Source organism: Myotis nattereri (genome assembly GCF_964212035.1).
Source record: "Myotis nattereri genome assembly, chromosome: 7".
NCBI lineage: Eukaryota > Metazoa > Chordata > Mammalia > Chiroptera > Vespertilionidae > Myotis > Myotis nattereri.
This window is the reverse complement of record NC_138082.1, coordinates 79,655,709-79,681,017: the sequence shown is the minus strand read 5'-3', so window position 1 is coordinate 79,681,017 and position 25,309 is coordinate 79,655,709. Positions and strand designations below refer to the sequence as shown.

General features: G+C 46.3%; 1 protein-coding gene across 2 annotated transcripts in view; it reads right to left on the bottom strand.

The window, feature by feature from the left end:
* LYPD1 (LY6/PLAUR domain containing 1) overlaps positions 1 to 25,309 on the bottom strand; it is a 37,711-nt gene that overhangs the window by 9,206 nt on the left and 3,196 nt on the right. The gene's annotated exons all lie outside the window — the stretch shown is intronic.

The following is a 25,309-nucleotide window of genomic DNA, read 5'->3' as shown; positions in this document are numbered from 1 at the left end:
CACGTGCGAGGGTGTGAGGACCACCTAGGCTTTTATTAGTATAGATAGCTAAGCTATGGAAACAACCTAAGTGTCCATAGATTGCTGAATGGATAAAGAAGATATAATAAACCACTATAAAGCCATAAAAAAGAATAAAATACTGCCATTTGTGACAACATGGATGGACCTGGAGGGCAATATGCTAAGAGAAATAACTCAAACAGAGAAAGACAAATGCCATATTATATCACGTATATGTGGAATCTAAAACAACCCCAGCTCATAGACACAGAAAACACGCTGGTGTTACCAGAGGCAGAGAATGGGGGGTGGGAGTGAATGGAATGGGTGAAGGGGGTCCCAAACTATAAACTTTCAGTTACAAAGTAATTAAATTATCTATCTATATATATAAAACCCTAAGCAATTGTTGGACCATTCAACTGGTAGCTATAACATGCACTGACCACCAGAGGGCAGATGCTCTATGCACCGCCATGGAAACATGGAATAGACTGATGAATCTCATACTAGAGGCTGGTGCATGGATTCATGCATCAGTGGGGTCCCACGGCCTGGCCTGCAGGGATCGGGGCTGAAACTGGCAATCTGACATTCCCTGAGGGGTCCCAGATTGCGAGAGGGTGCAGGCCAGGCAAATGAACCCCACCGGTGCACGAATCCATGCACTAGGCCTCTAGTCTATAATAATAAAAGCATAATATGCTAATTAGACCAGATGTCCTTCCAGACAACCTTCTGGATGAAGCTGGGGCTACAAGGGAAGCCTGGTCCCGGGTGCCAAAGGGAAGCCGGTGCTGGCAGCTGGGGTAAGGAAGGCCTACTCTTGCATGAATTTCGTGCACTGGGCCTCTAGTCCTATATAATAAAAGGGTAATATGCAAATTGACCCTAACAGCAGAACGACTGGGAATGACTGGTCACTTTGACACACACTGACCACCAGGGGGCAGATGCTCAATGCAGGAGCTGTCCCTGGTGGCCAGTGCGCTCCGACAGGGGGAGCTCTGTTCAGCCACAAGGCAGGCTGATGGCTGCCAGTACAGCGGTAGTAGTGGGAGCCTCTCCCGCCTCCTCAGCAGCACTAAGGATGTCCGACTGCAGCTTAGGTCTGCTCCCCGCTGGCAAGTGGACATCCCCTGAGGGCTCCCGGGCTGCCAGAGGGATGTCTGACTGCCAGCTTGGGCCCGATCCCCCCAGGGAGCAGGCATAAGCCAGCAGGTGGACATCCTCCGAGGGTTCCCGGACTGCAAGAGCACATTGGCTGGGCTGAGAGACCCCCCTGAGTGCACAAATTTTTGTGCACCGGGCCTCTAGTATATATATAAAAGCCTAAGCAACTGGTTGACCAAATCGACCAGTCGCCATGACATGCACTGATCATCAGGGGGAAGATGCTCAATGCAGGAGCTTCCCCCTGGTGGTCAGTGCACTGCCACAGCAGAAGCACTGCTCAGCTGACCGATGGGTGCCCGATGCCGGGCTCATGGTTGGCAAGTGCAGCTGCAGCAGTGTCTGCAGCAGAGCAGCAGCAAGCCTACGGAGCGGTGGCAGCAGCAGGCGCAGCAGGCCTGGGATGAGCGGGAGTGGTGCAGCACCCAGCCCGGGCTCAGGCTCCTCCCTGGCCGCCTGCCACTTTGTGCACTACTACATCCCTTGGGGGATGCTGGACTGCTGGTTTTGGCTGATCCCCGCAGGCCACGCCGAGGGACCCCACCAGTGCACGAATCTGAGCACCGGGCCTCTAGTGGAGAGATAATGTACAGCACAGAGACTAGTTAATATTGTATTGCATATTTGAAAGTTTCCTAAGAGATAAAATCATACAAATCCTCATCACAAGAAAAAATTTAAAGCTATGGATGTTAACTAGACTTATTGCGGTGATCATTTCACACTATATACATTTATCAAATATAAGAAGTTCTACAAATATTAACTTATTTAATCACTGTAATAACTCTAGCAATAATGACCCAATGGTGAAACTGAGGCAGAGAGAGGTTAAGTGATTTGCTTAGGGGCCATGCAGATAATTATATGGTAGAGCCAGGATTTGAAATCAGGAATCCTAGCTTTAGAATAGCTGCTTTTAAGGACTCTGCTCCATTGCCTACCATGGCATAATATGCTTCTGTTGGGGAAAACATGGCAAAAATTACATGCACATATATACATTCTGTATGCCTACACATAAAATATTTCTGGAAGAGTGCACAGGAAAGAGATGCTATTGGTTATCTCTGGGTAGACGTACTGGGAGGACACAGGATAGGGTATGAAGGAAAACTGTAGACCCATTTGAAATAAGAACAATGCAAATGAAGAACTTTTTTTAACCTTCTAAAATGAACTGCCCCCACTGTTCATGATCAGAGCCTTTTCTTTCCCAGGGTAGCTGTCCCTTCCTAGCTGTGTCCACCAGGGGGCTCTGCTGAATGAACACACCCTCCAGGAGAGAGAGAGCTAGAGTTGCCTCAAAGCCCAAATCTCAGGGTCACATGGCAAGGGCACCTGTGTCTGTCTGTCTGCCCATTTTTCTTTTAACTCAGCCCCATGAGCTCAGATCTGGGCCCAGGAGAGGAGGAGCTGAGGTGAACCAGAAGGAACCCCGGCCGATGGAGCATAAGTTGGCCTAAGAGCAACCTGGAAGGATGGCGAATAATTAAAAATGTACAAATCCAACAGTTCCTTGTTTTGGCATTTACCCTTCAAAACAAACAAACTCATGTGTGCACATCCTTGACAGGAAAAAGTACATTTATACTGTGGAGTGTTAGGCGGCAGCTGAAAGTGCAGACCTGTTTATTGATCTGGCTCAATTTAGTGATTACTGAATTATTCCTATATTGACATGGTTCTCAATAAGCGGAAAAACAAATTTCCAACTGTTCTACAAATATACCATTTATAAAAGAAAAAACACAGAGCAATACAATGTGTGCATTGCAGTATGTCTGTGTGTGTGTATGTACACATCTCTAAGTAACATCAGAGAGAGGGGTCCAGAAGGCTTACCCCTGCGCAGTGGTAGTCCCTTAGAGCTGGGCCCCACTCAGAAAGCACTTTGATTTATTTGTGGCATCAAAACGATTTACAGTGAGGATGCATTCATGGGCTGCATCTGTGATGACCAACTAAGAGAAATAAAAAGTATAAAGGGAACCCGAGCCTTGGAGGACATGGCAGCACATGGCACCAGGGTGGCCCACTGGGGTCCACTCACTGCAGCCAGAATGCGACCCAGCTCCATGGCATCAGAGCTTTCCTGGAACCTCAGGTGGGTTTGGATGAGGGCGCCATGGGTCTGCCTGACTTCAGCAGCACTGTGGGCCGGAAGCCGTGTCTGGGTTACACCGCTGTAGATTGGATTTTCCTGCAGCTTTCAGGCTATCCTGGGCCTCTCGGCAGCCACCGCTGCAGAGGGCAGTGTACAAGAGCCAGAGTGAGCTCCCCAATAGGTGAGGATGCCCCTTTGCTGCTTGACTTTAATCACTCCCAACACACTGCCGATTTTACTACTGGGTCTTTATTAATAGAATGCATCTCCAGCAACTAGAACCGTGCCTGGCACACAATAAGGGCTCAATAAACATTTACTGAATGAATGAATGAATGAATGAATGAATGGAGAAAGGGGAGAAGACAGAAGGAAGGACCATGTGAAGGGAATTCTGAAGTCCCGTGATAGTGAGTGCTTTCCTGACTAGTTGCAACTAAAAGTTTACTCCCAGGCTGGCGGGGCCTGGGTAGCAGAGGTTCCATGAAGCTAAGATGGTGACACCCCCAGTCTTTGGCTGATACAGGCAGGGCTGTGAGAGGCTGTGACTCAGTAACAGGGATCAGACCCAGCGCCAGGTGGGCAGGTTGAGGAAGGGCTGTCTGTCCGCATAGCTGGGCTAATCCCTGCTTGGGCCAGCCATAGCCTCTCCACCCGCACGGCACAGAGACGTGTCCTGCCAGTGCCAAGCCATTTCTCAGGGCTCTCATCTGAGATCAGAAGTGTGCCTGTGGAACTCACACCCTCTGTCACCACGGCATCTTCCCCTGCCGGCGTGGCTCAGTGGTTGAGCATCGACCTATGAACCAGGAGGTCACGGTTCGATTCCCGGTCAGGCACATGCCCACGTTGCGAGCTTAATCCCTAGTAGGGTGTGTGCAGGAGGCAGCCAAACAATGATTCTCTCTCATCATTGATGTTTCTTTCTCTCTTGCTCTCTGAAATCAATAAAAAAATATTTTTAAAAAAGACACCTGGTGTCTTTAATCCTCTTTAAGTCTGCAGGAGGCAGCTGATCAACAATTCTCTCTCATCATTAATGTTTCTCTCTCTCTCTCTCTCTCTCTCTCTCTCTCTCTCTCTCTCTCTTCTTCTCTGAAATCAATAAAAATATATTTAAAAAGAAAAAAAAGAATTAGGCCCTTTGTACCCTACACACTAGAATTAAGTATATATTTGGATTGAAATGCGTCCAAATACATGGTACAAACACATTTCTGTTCCATTATGGGTGGGTCCTCCTTGTTTAACAGACACTAGAAATAATTCTTTTGAGTCAAGGGAACCTTGTGTAAGGCACTAGGAAAAGCACCTGCCACAAACTAGACTCTATGTAAGTGTTTGCTACTGTGGTTATCATCATCACCACCATCATCATCATCATCATCATCATCACCACCATCACCACCATCATCATCATCACCACCACCATCACCATTATCACCTTCATCATCATCAGCTGACCATGAGGCACTTTGTGATTCACAACCTTAATTCACATAAGCAGCTACTTGCTGAGTTTATGTGCCTCATGGTGCATCACTTAGAGGTGAGAGTGACTTCAATCCTCACTGATTGATCTGTTCTAACATTTAAAATGACTGGCTCCTCTTTCCCCCACAGCTGTCCACACTCTATCCCAGTCCCTCCTGGACTCTATGGGCCACCTCTCAGCAGACAGGTAGCACAGCATTCAGGTGACGGAGGACCAAAGGCAGGCCAGGAGATGGGGCAGAGGGAGGGCGAGAGAGAGAGAGAGAAGTGTTCAGAGAGAATGCGGATGCTGGATGGCACCTGTCTGCTTCTCTGCAGCAAGCACTCCGTCAGGTGTCGGGCTTGCTTTAAGGTTTGAATTATTGATCACATGAGGGAAAGAAGAAAGATGGTGCTTTCTCTTTGCTTGAGTCCAGCGCGTTTTGCTTGCTCCTAACATACTGGGTCACTGCAGATTGAGCGGGCCGAATGGAAGTCATCTGAAACAGCCCTGCTTGAATCCGTCCACCCAGCAATGGTCTGGGCTTTGGAATTCCACAGGACTGAGACACAGAGCATGGCTGGCCCCAGGCAGATATGAACACATTTTAATGTCCTGAATCACTGGTGCGATGCTTAACCTTTGACTGAAACTGTTTTATCACGTTTCTTCAGGACGGGCTGATGACAGTTGGCCCACGCCCTCCAGCAGGCAGGAGCTGCTCCAGCCATGGCTCTCAGACACCCGCCTGCAGAGGGGTCACCTGAGCATTCCTTAAACACACAGGTTCCAGACCAGCCTCAGAGGATTTGGACACGGGGGTCTGAACTGCCACACGACCACCACCTTTGCGGGGAGAGAGCACGTGCAGACTAGACTCTAAGTGCACACTGTAATTTATCCAGGGAACAGCCTCATCACTGCTGGCAAAGACGTCATTCTGCATTACAACCCGGCTCCTGCTCTGCAGCAGGGACACTTCCAACACCCCATGATCTGCAGTGTGGAGGAGGAATGGCTGCTTTCTTCTGCACCGCTGTCCATGCTCTTCCATGACCACATCTGTTCCCTTTCTGCCCTCCCCCGTCATGACTGACCTGTCCTAGCCGACTCATGAAATGCTGTTCATTCCACATGTTCCCTGTCAACCACTTCATTCAAGTTCAAGGTGACCGAGTTAGAAGTGCAGGACACTCCTGGAGGCGACCAGGGCAAATGCTAGTGTGGCCACTGCCCCCTAAGGTGATTTCCTCTCCTTGGCCCTTTAATATCCCACTGGGGTGACTTATCCTGTTCAAAACCTACACCATATGGGGTAAATTCCTATTCCAAACGGTGTTGGCACACTGTTTCTGTAATGGGCTAGACAGTGAATATTTTGGCCTTTGCAGGCCATATAGTCTCGGTCACAATTTCTCAATTGGATAGTCTATCATGGAAGCTGCCATCGCTAACACATGAACACAGGAGTGTGGCTGTGCTCCTGTAAAACCCCACTGACAGGAACAGACTGTATTAGTCAGCTCAGCGGCCATAACAAAATACCCCAGGCTCTGCATGGCTTGAACCACAGCCGTTTTCTTATAGATCTGGAGCCTAGAAGTCTAAGATCAAGGTGCTGGAAGTATTAAAAAAATAAGGATGCATTAAAAAAAAATGGGTCAGGTTGAAAGAACTCCCAGTGGACAGCTGGAGCAATGGGGGCAACAAAATAAGTAACAATAGTACTAGGTTAGAACCCATGGAAAAGAGTGAATATCCATGAGTGCACACTGACATAAATCACTAATTTAATAAATAAATGTTCGGAGAAGAAGAGACAGTGCTTCCTTACAGAAGAATTTCAAGAAATAAATACAGAAGGAATGAGGAAAATTGGCATTAAGATTAGAACACTAACAGTTATAATTGGCGAGAGAGAGAACCACGAAGAGTTGCTGAAATTACTGAGCAAAGTTTGAGGAGGAAACAGTTTTTGTATAATTTCCAATGATCTCCTTTAAGTTATTAATTAAAAAGGAAAATAAAAACAATTATTGTACAGTGGAGAAACCCAGCAAACAGCATCTTAATTGAGTGATTAAAGTTAGCATCGCCAGTAATAAGATATTAACATCATGCACCTCTTGACAGGATGCCCTGAGAAGTGATGGATGACACATTACTTCTGAGTATTCTTGTAAAACTCAATCTGATCAAGATGTGGACAAAAAAGGGGTTCTATGAAAAGTAATGTCACAGGGTGATCTGATCATAAATTCCTAATGGGGCAGGTCACTGTGGGTGGCCACGGCCCAGGCCTAAAACATCTTTACTAAAAGGCTTAGCTCTTCGCCTTAAGCAAGCCCTGTCCATTGTTTCTGTACAGCTCAGTTAACACACCTTTGAAATTCCCCCTTTCCGATCCCTCCTTCTAATACCTGACCATCCTTTCAGACCCATCATGAGAGCACATAGTCTTAACTATCCTGTAATTTGAACCCTGACTTGCTTCCTCCCACCTCCATGTGATTAATCTTTCTTACCTTCCTTCCTCCATCTCAGATGCATAAAGGGAGCTGCAAACGGTTACTCTAGGAAGTGTTCTTAGTTTACTGAGACTCTGCTTCCAGGTCTATCCTCTGTTTGGCTCAAATACATTTTTATAAAAATTGTTGACAGGTTTGGACATCTTTATGCTGACAATAGAAAACACCAGGCCAGCCCAAATTGAGGGGCAGTGTACAAAAAGCTGACCCGCCCTTTCCCCAAAGGTCAAGATCACAAAAGACAAGGAACTGGCAGAGATGAAAGCAGAATAAGGAGACGTGACAACGAAATGAAATGTGGGATCCTGGATCAGAAAAAGGAAGAACCGGTGGATCCCAATACAAACCATGGCTTAATTAATAGTATTGCACCAATGTTAATTTCTGAGTTTGATCATTACACTACCATCACACAAGTTATCAACATTAGCAGAAACTGGGTAAAGGGTATATGGAAACTCTACTATTTTTATAGCTTTTCTGTAAGTTTCAAATAATTTCAAAATAAAAATTATTTGTTTTGTTTTTTGCTAATCCTCACCTGAGGATATTTTTCCATTGATTTTTAGAAAGAGTAGAAGGGAGGGGGAGAGACACAGAAAGAGAAATATCCATGTGAAAGAGACACATCAATTGGTCTCCTGCACAGGCCCCGACTAGGGCTGGAGATAGAGCCTGCAACTGAGGACATGCTCTTGTCAAAATGGAATTCGGGACCCTTCAGTCTGTGGGCCAACACTCTATCCACTGAGCCAAACTGGTTAGGGCGAAACCATTTTAATGAAAGGCATTGGTAGGGGTGAGAGACAAGTCTGCATCATTTTTCTATGTTTTCCCAAACAAATGCTTCACTGAAACATGCAAACGTGCTGTGACCGATGTAATGAGTGTGTGTGTGACTGACCCAGCCCCAAAGATCAGTGCTATCTCACTACTTCATTCATGGTTCCAGGGCCTTGGGGGCTCCTGGAATAAGTCTTTCAGTGTCATGGGCTTAAAGGAATACTAACTGGGGAATAGTTTCTCCCAATCCTGATGTTTTCTTCCATTGGAAGGAACTAAAGTGGTATAATTCCTAACTCTCTCGACCTCTCTATTCCCTCTTCTCCAAGGAAGGTGGAGTTGATCAGGCCAGTAAGCCAGGACAGGTGGAATAGGGAAACTGAGACAGAATGCTGGCCAAACTGACAGAGCAATTTACAGCAGCTGCAGAGCCCACCCCCTTCCCTCTAGAGATAACGTCTAGGCCTCCGTTGTATTTCAGCTCCAGACCCAGAAAAGCAGCAAAACCAGGTGGGCGACACCAGGACCAGCTCAATGACTAACAACTCCTGTCCTAATAACTGACCAATCAGTGGAGACCTGGACCCTGAGGGAGCACACCCAGGAAACTGATGAATGTTCTTCTGAAACCTTCCCCCAACACCTCCCCTAAAATTCCTGCCTGCAAGAAAAGATAAAAGCCTCAAGGTAAAGAACCTAGGACACATATGCTCTCCCTCTGGGGAGCAGCTCCCATCATCCTCTATCCCCTTTCCCTTTCTTCTTCCCCCAGAGGCATGCATCTCCTAAACTCTAAAGGATCCCATGAGATTTGCAACCAGGGAGCAATGGGCAGCAGCAGCTCGTTGCAGGCTAAGCCCTTAACCTGATCCCAAGGATCCCTTTGCTCTGACTTCCCAGTGAGCTAGGGCAGCCCAGCCTAGGCTCTCCTGTTGCTTCTTCTAAGCCCTTTCTTATTTTACTGCCCCCAGATTTAATAAATGTACCTCATAGTCACCTGCCACCTGTTGTGAAATTTTTACTGCACGAAGTTAAGAGCCCACACATTACTGGCTGACCCTAGGCAGACCCACTGAAGTTCCCTTTCTGGTAGTGGTAGCAGAGGGACATATCTGATTGGTGAACATGGATGAGTGAACTGGCACATGTTGGTGATCCCCTTTTCCTTCTTGGGAGTCACTCATAGCAAAGAGGTGTTCTGCTCTGCTCCTCAGGGCAAGAAACGTCCCCGCTGGCCTGCGACTGGGTGAGCCAGCTAATTTGAATATACTAATTTGGAAGCCCACTTGACTTTTACCCCAATGCTATTCCCTCCAACCTAGTCTGTCTTTCTTTTTCCTTAAATATGTTATTATTGATTTCAGAGAGAGGAAGGGAAAGGGAGAGAGAGTTAAAAACATCTTTGATGAGAGAAAATCATCGATTAGCTGTCTCCTGCCTGCTCCCTCTGGGGATTGAGCTACAACCCGGGCATGTGCCCTGATTGGGAATCGAACCATGACCTCCTGGTTCATAGGTTGACATCAACCACTGAGTCACACCGGCCGAGTCAACCTAATATTCCTTAGTAACAACGGTGACATCTGTGCTTCATCTGCCTTGTTCCTTGTTTTGTTTCTCAGTTTGCTCAGAAGCTGGGAAAGAAAAAACACATAACCACCGAGCATGCTCCAGACCCCACCAGGCTCGATGTGCTCCAGTTGGCAGTGCCCTAAAACCTCATTCTCTGGTAGCGAGTCTGTAGGGTTAGGGAGTATTTGGCTCCTGATCTATTCCGCATAGCCTCTGGCCTTTGAGAGGCATAAACAATAACCACCGAGCCCTGGTTTTGCTGGCGAGTTGAGCTGCATTGGTTCAGGAAAAGGATGTGGAGCATTGTGCCCACCTCGCCCCTGCTGATGGGCATGCAGTTTTGGTCCATCGCAGAGTGTGGGGCTGCAGTTCTGGGAGGGCCTCCTTACTATACGCATGCTTCTAAAGTGAGTCATTTTCCCGGTTTTCTTAGTCTCTGCCCCAACGGTCAATTAAAATAGAGGCATAAAGCGTGTGCTGCCTCCTCTTTATGGACCATCCTGCACTTATGTTTTCCAATAGTTTTCTTTGCCTCTGATCTCTGTGCTGGTGCCGAGATGGAAATTTCTAAACAGAGCCTTTAACAGTCCATTACTTTTCACCCCACGTTATATAATTTGGTTTTAAAGTCGAACTTCCACAGCAAACTGCCACGTGTGTGAATACCCGTCTCGGAGTGAGACTAATCTTCCTCTACTCGAAAAATAACCAGCGCTTTCTGCTCCAGAGTTATGATTATGTCCCCATAAACATTCATGCAGGACTAGGAACAGCTCCTCAAAGAAAAATGCTTGGAAGCGGGTAATTGGAATGAGCTATGTGCATTTCACTGAGCTTTGAAAGAAAGTGCAAGAAGATTGATCTCCGATCTGTTCCCATGGATTTTGTTTTTGTCTTAAAGAACACCACGTGAGGAATCTGACAGTTTCTGCATCTCAGTGGGAACATCTCGGGAAGAAAAGGCTTTCTGTAAGTGTGCCATGTGACTGCATCCCGGGCACCATTTCTCAGGCATAACAAGAGGAGAAGACCTGGACGGTGGTCCTTTTCTGGGCGGTGCTGTGTCCTGGCTCTTACCTGCTCTGCCTTTGCCATGGATGTGACTGTTTTAAAAGCCAAAGAAACCCCATCCATTTGAGCTGCAGATGGCGACACGAAGCAAACAAGAATGCTAACAACCTATTTTTTAAAGTCCCTCTTCCCCCAAAGGGAAGTAGCAATTCTGCACTACCCGTCCATGCTGATGCTGAGCCTCATCCCTGCAGCCCAACTGGTAGACCAGAGAGAGAGAGGAATGCTAAGGAGTGGCAATGACCACTGAGAGGAACAATAAAGGTGTCCATTAAAACAACAGCCGCAACAACAAAACAGACATGAAACGAGATCCAACAAGAACATTCTTTTTCCTCATAAGAGGGATGGGTGGGTTTCATTACTCAGAAGCCTCTGATTACGCTTCCCAAAGTTTTTTGCTGAGTTTCATTTTCAAGGCTGTTAACCACTGATGCCAACTGAATTACGGCAAGCAAACAACCAAGCCATAATTGCAGGAGGCCAATTGTTAGTTTTACTTTCGTTTTGCATTAGATGTGGACTTCTCTGCTCATTTATAATTTTCTGAGCCAGAAAGGTTTCTGCACAGTCACTTGCTTTTCCTCGGCCGGTGTCTTTGTCCCCCAGTTTGCCACAGGAGATAGAGGGAATAGATATTTATGACTTATTATCTCAGCATTAACAGTGCCCTTCAATGATTTATGAAACTGCTCTTGCATTTTTAACATTGGAGTCTTTCAGATCATTGTTCTGAAGTGGTAAGATTTACATAGTGGAGCACAAAGATTCATTAACAGTTTCTTGTATACAAATTCACTCAAATGTAGGAAAAATTGAGTTCTTGGTTGCATAATGGCTCCAGATGGGATGAGCAGAGAATATCTAAGCATTTAACCCAAAGCACCCTTGTATTTGTCACTGTGAACATGGCATTCTTATCTACAGAAAATATCCTCACACTAAAATGTAGTTAGACTTATGTCCCAGTATCAGTGAATCAAAATTCTAGAATGTCATGTACATCTTGACTCAACTCGCTGGTACATGAGTTCCTTTCCCTTTCAAATTGTGACAGTGATTTATGATGAAGGATTTGGTGCTCATTTTAGGCAAAAGGGCAGGTGATGTTTGGGACAGCAAATCTACCCAGTTCTTTCTCTAGGGGCCACTGGAAGCACTGTGCTGGAATTTTCCCAATTTTGAGCAGGATTTCTCACAAGGTGATTTTGCAGACACTGACAGGGGGCCACCCACAGCCACCATTTGCCTTCATCCTTACAGCAAGTAGTGGCCATGAGATGACGTTCTGACCAATGAAAGGTAGGCAGAATTCACTTCGGGGACTTTGGGAGAGCTTTGTTTTCTTATAAAAGGAAAAGCTGAAGAGAACAGCTTTTATTCTATCTAATAAAAGACAAAAAGGGTAATTGACCGTACCTTCGCTACACTTTCCATTGGCTAATCAGGGTGATATGCAAATTAACCGCCAACAAAGATGGCGGTTAATTTGCATACGTAGGCTCCAAGTGGTGGAGCAAAGCCAAATGGCCCCGAAGCTGGCCAAGCAGCGAGGCCTCATGGCCCCGGGATCAGCGGAGCCACAAGGCCTCACGGCCCTGGGATCAGCAGAGCCACAAGGCCTCACGGCCCTGGGATCAGCGGAGCCACAAGGCCTCATGGCCCAGGATCAGCGGAGCTGGGAGGCCTGACGGCTTGGGGGGCGGCTCTGGCCAGAGCAAAGGCCTGGGTCCCGGGTGCCAGAGAAAAACCGGTGCCAGCAGCCAAGGGAAGGCCTATTGCACAAATCTCTTCGTGCAACAGGCCTCTAGTGGGAATATAAGCAGCTACCTTGTTACCAACCAGCAACAAGCCAGTAGATAAAAAGCCAACGTGCTTAGGAAAGTGAGTAGGAAAATGGAGAGAGCCTAGGTCTTTGATGACATCACTGAGCTGTGAGAATAACCCCAAGGCCACCTACTTCTGGAGCATCTTATTAGGCAAACAATAAATGTCTTATGGTTTAAGTCCCTGTTACTTGCAGCAAAACCATTCTTAAGTGACACAAAGTGAGGCCTAGGGTGGAGGCAAGAACGTAACAGAATTTGGGAGCTGGTTACTCCTCTTTTGAAACCAGGCCCCATAGACTAAGGAAGGAGACAGACCACATGCACCTTGATGCCCAGGAGCCACTGCAGCCAGAGCTCCTGTGGCTTCCACATGAGACCGGCACCTGGGTGTGATGACAGTAGTACCAACGGTATTCAATAAGCAGGGCGAGAATTCAAGCAATGAGTGGAGTCGTACAGTTCAGCGAAACAGTGTAAGTGCAAGACGGGCAGTAGGAGAGCAAAAACAGTCTCTCCCCCCAATCCCTCTGTGGTTTAGTTTGCCCAAACCAAATGGTCTGGAAGTACATTTGCAGCGCGAAGTCCGGGCTGCCTCTCTGTTATGGAAATTTCCATCTGTTCTCAACTCGCATCTCCTGCGTGGGAGAGGCCCAGGTTTGCTGGGGAACTCTCACTGGGGGGTGGGGGAGGCTGCTTTCTTCCGAAGGGAATGCATGACCCAGGTGGTCAGAGAGCTCCAAATAACCTAACCCGTCAGCGGAGCCCTGGCTGGCTGCCTCAGTGGGTTGGAGCGTTTTGGTGTCCTGTACACCAGCAGGCTGGGGGTTCAATTCTCAGTCACATACCTAGGTTGCGGGTTCTATGCCAAGTTGGGGTGCATATGGGAGGCAACCAACTGATGATTTTCTCTCACTCCTTCCTCTCTCCCCAAATCAGTAAACATATTCTAGGGTGAGGATTAAAAACGCCAAACTGTCAGCTGATAGGACTGGCTGGGTGGTGACCCGTCCCCCGGTTAGCGTGACTCCCAAGTTAGCTTGGGGGGTGTGTGTGTGTGTTTCCAGAAAACACTCCTCGTCAGAAGCATGGGCAGACCAGTTTGAAGGCAAGCTGACAAATAGGAAAGCTGGTGGATTACACTTCAGAGCTGTTCTTAAATGACAATTGCTACTAATAGGGATTAGTTGGCTGTTTCTAGTTTAACTAAGAAGGAAAAAGAAGGAAAAGGTATATTAAACTAATATCTTTTCTATTTTCTTCTTATGCTAGAGATTTAAGCTCCTTCATTTCTGATATAATATTTTTAAATTGCTGATATATCTGTTTAGCTTTAATTTTTATTCAAATATACTCATTCAGCAAATATTTTCTGAGGGTCTGTATACCAGTGAGTGGTGATCATGTGCGTGTGCATGTGTGTGTGTGTGTGTGTGTGTGTGTGTGTGTATGCATGTGTGAACAACAGGGAGGATGTAAAAATGGGGAGGAAGATTGAGAGATAGAAAGAGAGAGGGAGAGAGAGAGAGAGAGATGGGCATAGTGTCTTTTCAGGGGTCGGTGTAGAGAAATGAAGAGCATGAATGAACTCCAATGAAGGAAATTAGGAAAAGACGCGCTTAAACACTGGAAGGATCGGGCCCAGCCAAGTGCTGGCCGGAGAACACCGAGCAGACAGCACTGTCAGAACGTCCTTCTGTCCTTCTGTCATCCTGCCGGCACTGTCGCCTGCACCAGGAAGGTCAGGTCTAGCAATGGCACTCAATTCACGCAGGTAAGCAGGGCCCCGACGGGGCTCGGGTTCCACAGGGCTTGGCTGTCACTCTGGAGTTTAACCCCCTCTTAGGGAAAACGACCCCTCTGAGTCGCTTTCTTCTTCTTTCCCTTCCAACAGCCAGTGGCAGGCGGAGCAGAAAGCTGCCCTGCTTTCAAAGACAGTTAGCTGAGGCTCCGCTCTCCAGGCGCCTCTCCCACGCTCTGCCTCTGCCTCTTGAGGCCGCGCCATTCCCCAAAGGACCCCGGGCTGGCTTTGAAGCCCAGATCCCCTGCACTCCTCATCTGGAGGCCTTCGCTGGGTGGAAACTAGTCAGCCCCTTGTCTCTGAGCAGATTCTCCGAGAGAGATGGGAAACCCCAGTGGTTTGCTAGGTTCTGCACAGGCAGTAAAACAGGGCCTGAAACCCATCGCCCGGCGTCACAGGACACGCCTGCTTCGTGGATGCTCCGGAGAAGCCTCAGTGGAGAGCGGACCTGCGCTGCTCATTTGTATTCGCCCCGAACACCGCACGCACCGACTCTGGGGCTGAGCAGCGCCTGGTGCCACCGCCTCCGGCGCTGTCTCCCGTCCCTCTGCTCTCCCGAACAAGCCCAAGAAATAGAAAAACATAAAAAGCTATTGTCCATGTCCAGTGAGAAATGAAAACCACTGGACCAAGGACCACAACTTCCTTAAAATAATACAGCACTCCATCACTTTTGCATCTGGATCCCTCTCCTGCTTTGCAAAGTCATAAAGCCGAATCAACACCTTGAAGCATCGGGGCTTTACTCTTTTTTATTCTTTCAAAAAAAACCCCAGCAATTTATTATGATCTCTATGGTTTCACCTTATCTACAGCACTTAATTCAGTTCATCTCCTGCTTTGCTTTGAACTGTTAGAAACAATCAGAAAGTTGAAAGCAATTTATTAATAAGATAACATGCCCCATAGCAGCAATTTCCAACCCTTTTCATCTCATAGCACACATAAACTCATTACTAAAATTCTGCGGCACACCAAAAAATGTATTCTATATTTTGTCAATCTGACAAAAAATAAGTATACTTTTGATGCATTCACACCGGACAGCTATTGTGTTGGCTGTTGTCATTTTTTAATTTGGAAATCTAAGGGGAAGAGGTCAGTGCCCCTGACTAAATAGTCAGGTATTGCATGTTTTAAAAATTCTTGCGGCACACCAGTTGAAAGTCGCTGCCCTAGAGCTCTGGCCAATGAAAACAGTTTCTGAATCACAACGTAGCCACAGTCCACAGTTTACTGGAGAGCAAGAATAAGTGGCATCTATATAAATAAAACCCTAGTATGCAAATAGATCGAACAGCAGAACAGAACCGGTCACTATGGCGTGAGCTGACCACCAGGGGGCACACGTGGAACATGGCAGGCGTCAGCAGCAGGCAGCAAAGAGCAGAACATGGCAGGTGTTGGCCAAGGCAAGATGGTAGAGCAGGTGAGTGGGGGCATCAGACCAAGGCAGGGCACCAGTCTGTCATCAGGAAGAGCAGCTGCAGGCCCCAATCACGCCTGAGGGCTTCTCCACCTCCCCCTGCTCCTGAGGGGCCATCTGTTAGCGGGTGCGAGCGGGTGGCACCATCAGCGCATGGGAGCTGAGGCGGCAGGGATGGGGCTGCTGGCAGATAGGGGACTGGAGGCCATGGCGAGAGGGTCGGGCGGGGGCGCGGAGGATGGGCCCAGACCTGACCCTGTGCCCACCACAGCCTCATGGCCCACAGTTCCTTTCAAGGTGCATGAATTTGTGCATTGGGCCCCTAGTATACAATTCTTTTGTTTCATTGCAAGCTGATTCATCACAGACTTGACTAAGACTCCTAAGTTATAGATAAGGCCTTTTGTGGAGTGTGGGGAAGGAAATATGCTTTTACCTGTGCTTGTCCTGGCCCCATAATACAATCCCTTCTACCACAATGAAACTACAAGGTAAGGAAGAATCAGCTTAGTTTTAAAAAAGAGAATTTCAAAGAAGAGATTTCCCAGTTCTAGAGGAGTAAAGCGTTCTGCCTGCATAAAGGGCACAATCAAGGATTTGGTTTGGCACAAAAAGGCTGGACTTGTACTCATTGAGTACTCAGTGTAGATGACCAACCTGTGCCCGAATCGTATCTCCTTAACAAAAACCTCTCCCCGGAATCCCTCTGCACCTGTCCCACTCTCAGCCTTCTCAAGGGAAGAAACAAATGGACTGATCATGACGATTAGCCTCAGGAAAGAGAAGTCCTCTCTGCACCACGGCCTTCTCATCTGTAAAGTTATAAATTAAGTCTATCCTAGACTAAGAGGTGCATGATTTTCTCTTTTTTACTTTCAATATTATTTTGTACTAACCACAGCATAGTGATTAGACAATCATACACTTTACAAAGTGATTTTCCACCCCTGATATTTTCAGGCATCATCATTATTTCATTATTATTTTAATATGTTTTTTATTGATTTCAGATAGAGGAAGGGCGAGGGGGGGACAGAAACATCAATGATGAGAGTCGTTGATAGGCTGCCTCATGCATGCCCCCCACAGGTTGATACTCAGCTATTACAATATTATTGATTATATTCCCTATATGGTACCTTACATCCCTGTGACTATTTTGTAACTACCAATCTGTACTTCTTAATTCCTTCATCTCTTTCACCCAGTCCTCCAAACCCTCTCCCTCCTGGCAAGTGCCAGTCTGTTCTCTATGTCTATGAGTTTGTTTCTGTTTTGTTTGTTCATTTATTTTGTTCTTTGCATTCCACATGTAATTGAAATCATATGATATTTGTCTGTCTCTGACTGACTTATTTCACTTAGCATAATACCCTCTAGTCCAGGGGTGGGCAAACTTTTTGACTCGAGGGCCACAATGGGTTCTTAAACTGGACCGGAGGGCCGGAACAAAAGCATGGATGGAGTGTTTGTGTGAACTAATACATGTTAACACTGCTGCTGGTGAAGGAGCGGAGGGGAGAGCAAGAGAACCCTCCGCTGTTTCGGCTCCGCAGGCTGGATAGAACAGCCAAACGGGCCGGATCCGGCCCGCGGGCCGTAGTTTGCCCACGGCTGCTCTAGTCAGTCTACCCATGCAGACACAAATGGTAAGTTTTCATTCTTTTTTATGGCCAAGTAATATTCCATTCTATATATGTACCACCGCCTTTTTATCCACTCATCTATTGATGGACGCTGAATTGTTTCCATATCTTGGCTATTGTAAATCATTCTTGAGGGCTGTGGCCTACGAGTGAGGCCAGATGTAGGGATGGGCAGCTGGGATCACTGATAAGAGCTTCAGGAATCAGGACTAACCCATCCAGGTATCTGAGGATTCTTGTGGTTCACATTAACCAATTCATGATCACTTCACTGAAAAGCACATGAACTCTTTAATACATGGCAGTGGAGGAAGAGGCAATGGACGGAAGCCCAGTGTTTGGCACAAAGCAGATGCTTGATGAACACAAATTCCGTTCAGCTCACTGGAATGACTTGCTCTTGGCACAAGTTTTTCAACTCAACAAATTGGCTAATTAGTCAATGCAGTCCCAAGGTTCACAGCATGCCCCATCCCTCCCCCACTCCCTAATTCGGGGATTTGCCAAACCTAAGTTTGTCTCTCCAGATCCCTGCACAAGCAAAAGGAAGGATGCATCTCAAAACAGGAAGTGAAATGGATGAGCCTTGAAAATGTTATCTTCAGTGAAAATCAGTCATAAAGACCACATACTGTCTGATTCCATTTATCTGAAACATTCAGAACAGGCAAATCCACAGAGACAGACAGTACACTGCTAACAGGCACAGGGGTTCATTTTGGGCAAATGAAAAATATTCTGACATTAGAAATATATCTGCAATTCAATTATATCCACAACTTTAAGTATATTTAAAACCACTGAATTGTTCACACTAAAAGGATTATCCTATATAATAAAAGGCTAACATGCAAATAGACCAAATGGCAGAACGACCGGTTGCTATGATGTGCACTGACCACCAGGGGGCAGGTGCTCAACGCAGGAACTGCCCCCTGGTGGTCAGTGTGCCTCAGCCGGAAGTGGGGAGTGGGCCTAATCCAGCAAGCGGACATCCCCCAAGGGGTCCCAGACTGCGAGAGGGCACAGGCCGGGCTGAGGGACCCCACTCCCCTCGCCAGTGCATGAATGTTGTGCACTGGGCCTCTAGTATCTCAATAAAATTGTTATTAAAAAATGCAAAAAGAAAAATATACAGAATGTCATTATAATGATCGAAAAAACTCCTGGGGACAGGGCAGGGTTTAAATTTCAGTCCCACTGGCTGTGTGGTCTTGAGCCAATTGCTGGACCTCTCTGCGTCTCAGATTCACCAACCATCAAGTGAGGATACTGTCTCGCTGTGAACCTTCTAGGACAGCTATTAGGATCCTACTATAAGGAATCGAAGGCTGAATTCGAGGACTCCTTCAGTGAGAGAGACGGGAAGTGGTGTGAAGAGTGACTCAGGGGAGGCTGTGGGCCAGCCTTCTGAGGCAGGAGGATGGTGGCTGGAGCAGGTTCTGGCGAGGATTCATTCCTTCAGATGGTTATTTCTCACTGTCTGTCTGTATCTCACAGGAACACAGATGGCCTGCCTCTGCATTATCTAGGGGGCGGGGGTTGGGGAAGCTGGGCCCTTGGGGATCTTAAGTAACCTCTTCAAAGTTACCAAGCATGGGAAGCCAGGACTGAGTGCTTCCTTCCCTAATGAAGTGCAATACCCTTTCCATCTGACAACTAAAAGCAGGGCTGGGTGCTGAAGCCTTCTGCACCGTGTGCTAATAACACTTTGCCAGGTTTGCTAGAGCCTAAGCCAGTCAATCATTCCAGAAGTATGAAAGGGAAAAAAGGGAGAGGCAGGGAGGCAGAGGAACTCAACTGTAGATTCAGATCTTTTGGTGCCAGGAATATATAAGGGAAGCAGGTTTCCTTTACAAAGTTCAAAGGAAACAGTGTCAGTTTTGTTTTCATCCTTCATTTCACTTTTCTCTTGGGAGAAAACCCCCGCTTTGAAGCCTCTCTGTTTAAACTCATTAGGAAAACCATCAATGAGGGAAGCTTTCATGAAGTTTTGGTGGGAGGAATTAGTGTTAGGGGAGATCCGGATCGGATCAATCTTCAAAGGGTTCATCTCTGGAGATGCCAGGTCATCTCTGGTGGCTTGTTCAGCTGGAAAGTTAACATAAACAAATGCTCCACTTACTGGAGAGCCCAAGGAACTAGAGACATTTGACGTTCACCCTGCAAATGCTGCCTCAGATGCCAGCGATGCCCTCTGCATGAAAGATGGATGCTTTTCCAAAACGAAGGGAGCAACTCATTGGAAAATGCCTTGCCCCGGAGAGGGAGGTGTTGTGTCCCACCAGGAAGGAGGAAGTGATATTGACATTCACTGAACAGAAGCCTTCCCTGTGTGATCCATAACTTTATTGAAGTCGACACAGAAACCTTTCTAGCAGGGCTGATGTTAATATACGAAGATATGTTTCCTGACATCTGAATCTTCTTCAAAGTTTTTTAACCTGTTGAAGTCGTCTTGGTAAAGTTAAAATATGGCAAAAAAAATTTATCTTTGTTTTTTCACTTCATTCTTAGAGCATAGTCTATACCAGTGATGGCGAACCTTTTGAGCTCGGAGTGTCAGCATTTTGAAAAACCCTAACTTAACTCTGGTGCCGTGTCACATATAGAAATTTTTTGATATTTGCAACCATAGTAAAACGAAGACTTATATTTTTGATATTTATTTTATATATTTAAATGCCATTTAACAAAGAAAAATCAACCAAAAAAATGAGTTCGCGTGTCAGAGGTGACATAGGTGTCATAGGTTCGCCATCACTGGTCTATACCCTTCTGACTGATTCAAAATGGTTTGGAGGGGAAGAGCATGAAGAATGGAAGTGGGATGTCTAATGGGGAGATGAGGAGAGCACTGAGAGGAGAAGGAGGGATATGGGGCAGACGGGGCCCTGGAAGATGAACAGAGATCAAGGTGATCCTAACAAAATGGTTCTGGGAAAGGCAGCTGTTAGAAAGCGCCTTCCTGCTATAACACAACAGGGACCAGTAATTAACATCCTGAACATCTGTAAAGAAGGGGGACTTCACATTTTCAGTTTTCTTACAAGAATTATGTGTGTGTGCAGATATTTACAGATGGTCAGTCCCTAACTTGTACTGGTTCAACTTATGATTATTCTGCTTTTGATAGTGTGAGAGCAATATGCATTCTGTAGAAACCAAGTAGGTAAGCTATGATGTTTGGTAGCTGAGGTGCATGAAATGCATTTCCAACTTAAGAACATTTTTAACTTATAATGGCTTTATCAGAACTAACCCCATCGTAAGTTGAAAAGCATCTGTACAGGCAAAAATGTAACAATATACATACAATCATAGGTATGATGTGTGTGCATGGGTGCAGGTGCACACCTGGAAAAGAATGCAGGTATCAAGGGACTGCAAAATAATACTGATTAGCAGAACTGGCCCACCCCAATGACAAGCTACAGCCCAATACTCATATTTTAGTGAAATTAAGCAGAGCATAGACTTAAGAAAACATAGGCCATGGTTATCTTTCCATGAGTGGATGACTGATTCTTTTAGAGTCCTCACTTGCCATCTTTTATTTAGTTTATGAGAAAATAAGGCATCAAATTAACCTATCCAAGGCATGGAGCTCTCCCTACCCAACTGAATGAGCAACTAAGTAATCCAAAAGGAAAATCGCCATTGCTTATACGGCCATAATGCAGATGCAACATGGCATATAAATCAGTAACTCTTGTATTGCAAAACAGACAAATAGATTAATGCATGTTGCAGAGGATGGGTGAAGAGATCGATTAGGTTACAGATTCAGACCATGAACTTTCTCTCAATATACTGCATTTAACTTTTAAATAAGGTTTTGGAGAACCTGTAACATTTTGCTCACTGACAGAGCTATATTTTACTAAGGGCAGAAATTGGCTAGTCTATAAAAATTAAATTATGCCCCCTTCACTGTATCTAGTCAAGAGGAAAAACTCTAATTACAAGATTGCACTGTCAAACAAATGCAAATTCACATTCTTTACACCCTGGTTGTAACAATTCAAATGGGGTGGGGAGCTCCTATTCTGAAATGAAAATCAATATGTGAAATACTTTTCAGAGTGCAGTAAAAAGCAAGAGCAAAAGAAATGTCACTCTCAAGGGTGATGGTAAGTAGTTGCTAACTCATTACAGAGAGCTAGTGAGAGCAAGGCATTCCTTATGCAAACATTTAAATATCAATTAGTAAGGACCATAGAAGAGGCAGAACCAAAGGTCCCTTCCCCACAGCTGGGCATTATTGCTCCGGAAATGGCCCAGGGGATAAAGAGTGGTGGAAAATAAATCCCAGCACCTAATAGGAACGGCACCCTGGGGAATAGGTAAAGGTTAATTTTAAATGTATTTCCCAACTGAAAACTAAATGTACCTGCCTCAAAACTCAAAGAGCTGAGTTTGCAGACTTAATCCAGAAAGGACTAACTGAATGCCTGGGCATATTGCATTGCTGGTATTTTTTGGAAAGAGTATGTCTTTCATTACTGTTTAATGTCAAACTTGCTTGGTTCATTAAAATCTCGTAGTCCATTTAAAACTCTGCTTTTTTCTGTAGTACATACAAAAACTGCCAGTCCACATGACACTCAAGCTAAAAATCCTTTGCTGGGTCCTCCTATTCTTTCAATATCCACTTTGTGGCCTGTCCACTCAGCTTGTTCGCTATGCCTGTTCAGGTGCATCGGGCAGACATGAGAGCTGTCTGAGTCTTCAGCACTTTGCCTCCTTGAACTTTGCAGGCAAACCTGGCAGCATATTTTACTATATAAGGTGCGGGCTGAGGAATCAGGTGCCTTTTCATAACAGTTGGCTGGGGGACTTGGATCGGACACCTAACTTTTCTGGCCCTTGCTTTCCTCCCCTGTAACACTGAAGTATGCTCAGATCAGCAGTGCACAACTTAGGGCACCTGAGGGTCACCTGGGGAGTTTATGGAAGACCCATGGCCAGCTATACCACAGACTTAGGGAACTGGCTTCTTGTGGGGGATGGGGGGACAGGCAGGAGGGGTAGGGGAGGGCCCAGGCATGTGGATTTGAATAAAAGTCCCAGAAGATTCCTCCGTGCACCCTTTACTGTGAGTCAGGGGGCCCTTTCAGCTCTAACACACAAAGATTCTCAGCACAATATATGTTACTGATCAAGCAAACAAACATTCTGACTTTGATTCCTACTAGTATCATTTAGCAGGCATTATTTTCTCCAGATTGGAGAAGTTGGCCCTGAAGTAGAATTGAATGCTGGTGGCCTCGGGAAGCAAGGGCTTCCGAAGAGGCCTGACCACCAGACTGCATGAAATACTCCAAGTAGAGCTTGGAGCCTGAAGGTGGAGCTGGAAGCCCTGAGCACACCCAGAAGACAGCCCTCCACGACTGTACTACACTGCGGTCACTTAACAATCAGCAGTGGTTGGCTCTCCATCGCTACCAACAAGAGGAGAATTAATAGTCACTTAATTGATTGGCCTCTAACAATTACCTGGAGATGAAAATGGAAGTGCTTTGAATTACCAGCCCCCCCGCCCCCCCGCCCCGCCCCCCGCCCCGAACATCGTTCTTCTGATTCAGGAACATGTATTTGTCTGCTTTCTATTGAATTCAGGCTCTGAAACGCCCTGTTTCCACGTGCACAGGACTCCCATCCTTCCCCTCATAACTGGTTTTTCCTTCATGCCCATCAACTGTTTGTTTCTCAGCCTTCACAAATGAGACTACCTTATCACTTCCATCTCTGTCGCCCCTGGGCCTAGGACATATGACCAGAGGAACCTGGTTTGGAGAGAAGGTGTTCATCTTGACCAAACTAATAGCAACTTCAGGCCAGGCACTTGCCACTGTCTGTGCTGCAGTTGTCTGTGGATAAGTGGGTGTTACAATGCCTGCTGGGCCTTTTTTACAGTGTGGCTTGGAGAAGAGAATGAAGTCGATGACACACAGCACACTGAAATGATGTGTGGTATTCATCTTAGGCATACTTTTAGATAAAGAGGAAGAAATTTCTCTTCGAAAAAGGACACCACTTCTGGCATAGCTCTCTCCTTATCTCCACCAGACCCCAGGTTTATAAAACATGATACCCAGGTAAGCAGCCACCTCCGGGAGTCTGAAGTTCCTAACGTGTCCACAGTACAGCGCCCCCTTTGCTGGCTCTAACCTACTGCCTGGAAGAAAGCTGCACATATTCTAAAGTGACAGAGTGTTCAGAGGGAGCCCGATTCACAACACAGCAGCCCCTTTGGCAGAGGGCAGTAAGTTTTGCTCAGGCACAGTGCTGGGGAACGAAACATGTAGAGAAGCAGCAGCTTGTCAAAATCATCTTTTTCAATCTTGACTAAAGGATCATCACTAAGTTTTGTTCTCTTTTACTTTTTCAATAGCCAGAAACCCGTATGACAAAGCTATGCATCCTGCTTATCTCGGGACAGTTTATTCTTGTGAGCAATACACTTCAGATTTCCCAGAAGAGGGATTTTGGCAGCAAGAATCCAGACCTAGACCAGTAAGGACCCATAGAGAACAGCCTTTAACACCACACAGCCGCCAAATCATAGCACAGTGAGGAGCCATCTGCTCTCCAAATAACTGCAGTTAGCAACAAGGCATTTCCAAGCCCTTCTCCGAGAAGACATTACTTTTCCAAGGCGCTGGCTTAAGAACTACAGCCCTTGCTTTAACTTGCCAATTGGTTAAGGAGGTCATTTAACTGATGGTTGCCAGAGGGAAGGGGATGTACGGGGGGAATATGAGAAGGTAAAGGGGGTATAAATGGTGATGGAAGGACATCTGACTTGGGGTGGTAAACACACAATGCAATATAGAGATAATGTATTGTAGAATTGTATACCTGAAACCTGTATAATTTTTTTAAGTCCTCCACCCTAATCAGAAACTGAGTTTCTCCCACTGGACTGGGATGTCTCCCAGAGCAGTGGCTTGAACTCTCATAAGACTGGGGTCCCCCACAATAGGCACTATGGAAATCTGCATAATTTTGTTAACCAATGTCACCCCTATAAATTCATTTTTTTAAAAAAGGAGGTCATTTGATGGTTCAAGCCCTTCTTCAGGCTCTGTGGGCAGTGCAGTTCAGCAAACCAAAGAGGAGCAGGGCTCTGAAAGGTATCTGGGAAATGTTGGACTCTGTTTAACTCTTAACTTTCTGTAGCCTCAGGCATGGCTGACTACCAGAAATGGGGAAGACACCCAGAGATAAAGGTCAGGCTCCAAGAAGGAGCCTAGTGAATGCACAGAGTGTGCTAACTGCCTGATGGTATCTGCTTACTGAGGAATCCATTTCCTTTCTGGGGTCTACATGACTACCCACCCCATGGGTTTACTATTAACCCCCTAGAGACCCTGTCCTGGGTGGACTTGTCCAGGCCAGCCACCACTGGAGCAGTGGCTTTCCCAGGTATGTAAGTTATTAAAGCTCTTAGGAATTTGACTAAGGCTACCTGTCAGTTTTTCAAATTGATCCTGAAGTGAGACTCTGGGGGCTCTCCCCCCAACAGATGCTATTTCCCATTTTCTCAATATTCTTAAAATGGCTAATTTTGTCTATGAGTTTGACCTTGGAAGTGAAGCTACAGTTCCATCCATCTCCCCAAAGTTCCAATTGCACTTTTAGGGGCTTTGATTTCTGATAAGAATGCTGGTAGGAGCTGGGGAGTCCACCTCGGTGAGAAGACTGGTCAGCTGGAGTGAACAAGGAGGTTTCCTCTCCCAAGACCCCCTTCTTCCCTCACATAACGCCCAGGCCCTCTCATCCACCAGCCAGCCAGCCAGCCACTAAGCCCGTGGGGCTGGGAACAGCATTCCTTCGAAAGCTCTTGGCAATCTGTGCCTGGAATGTGATGCGCTAGTTCTAAAACTGAATGAA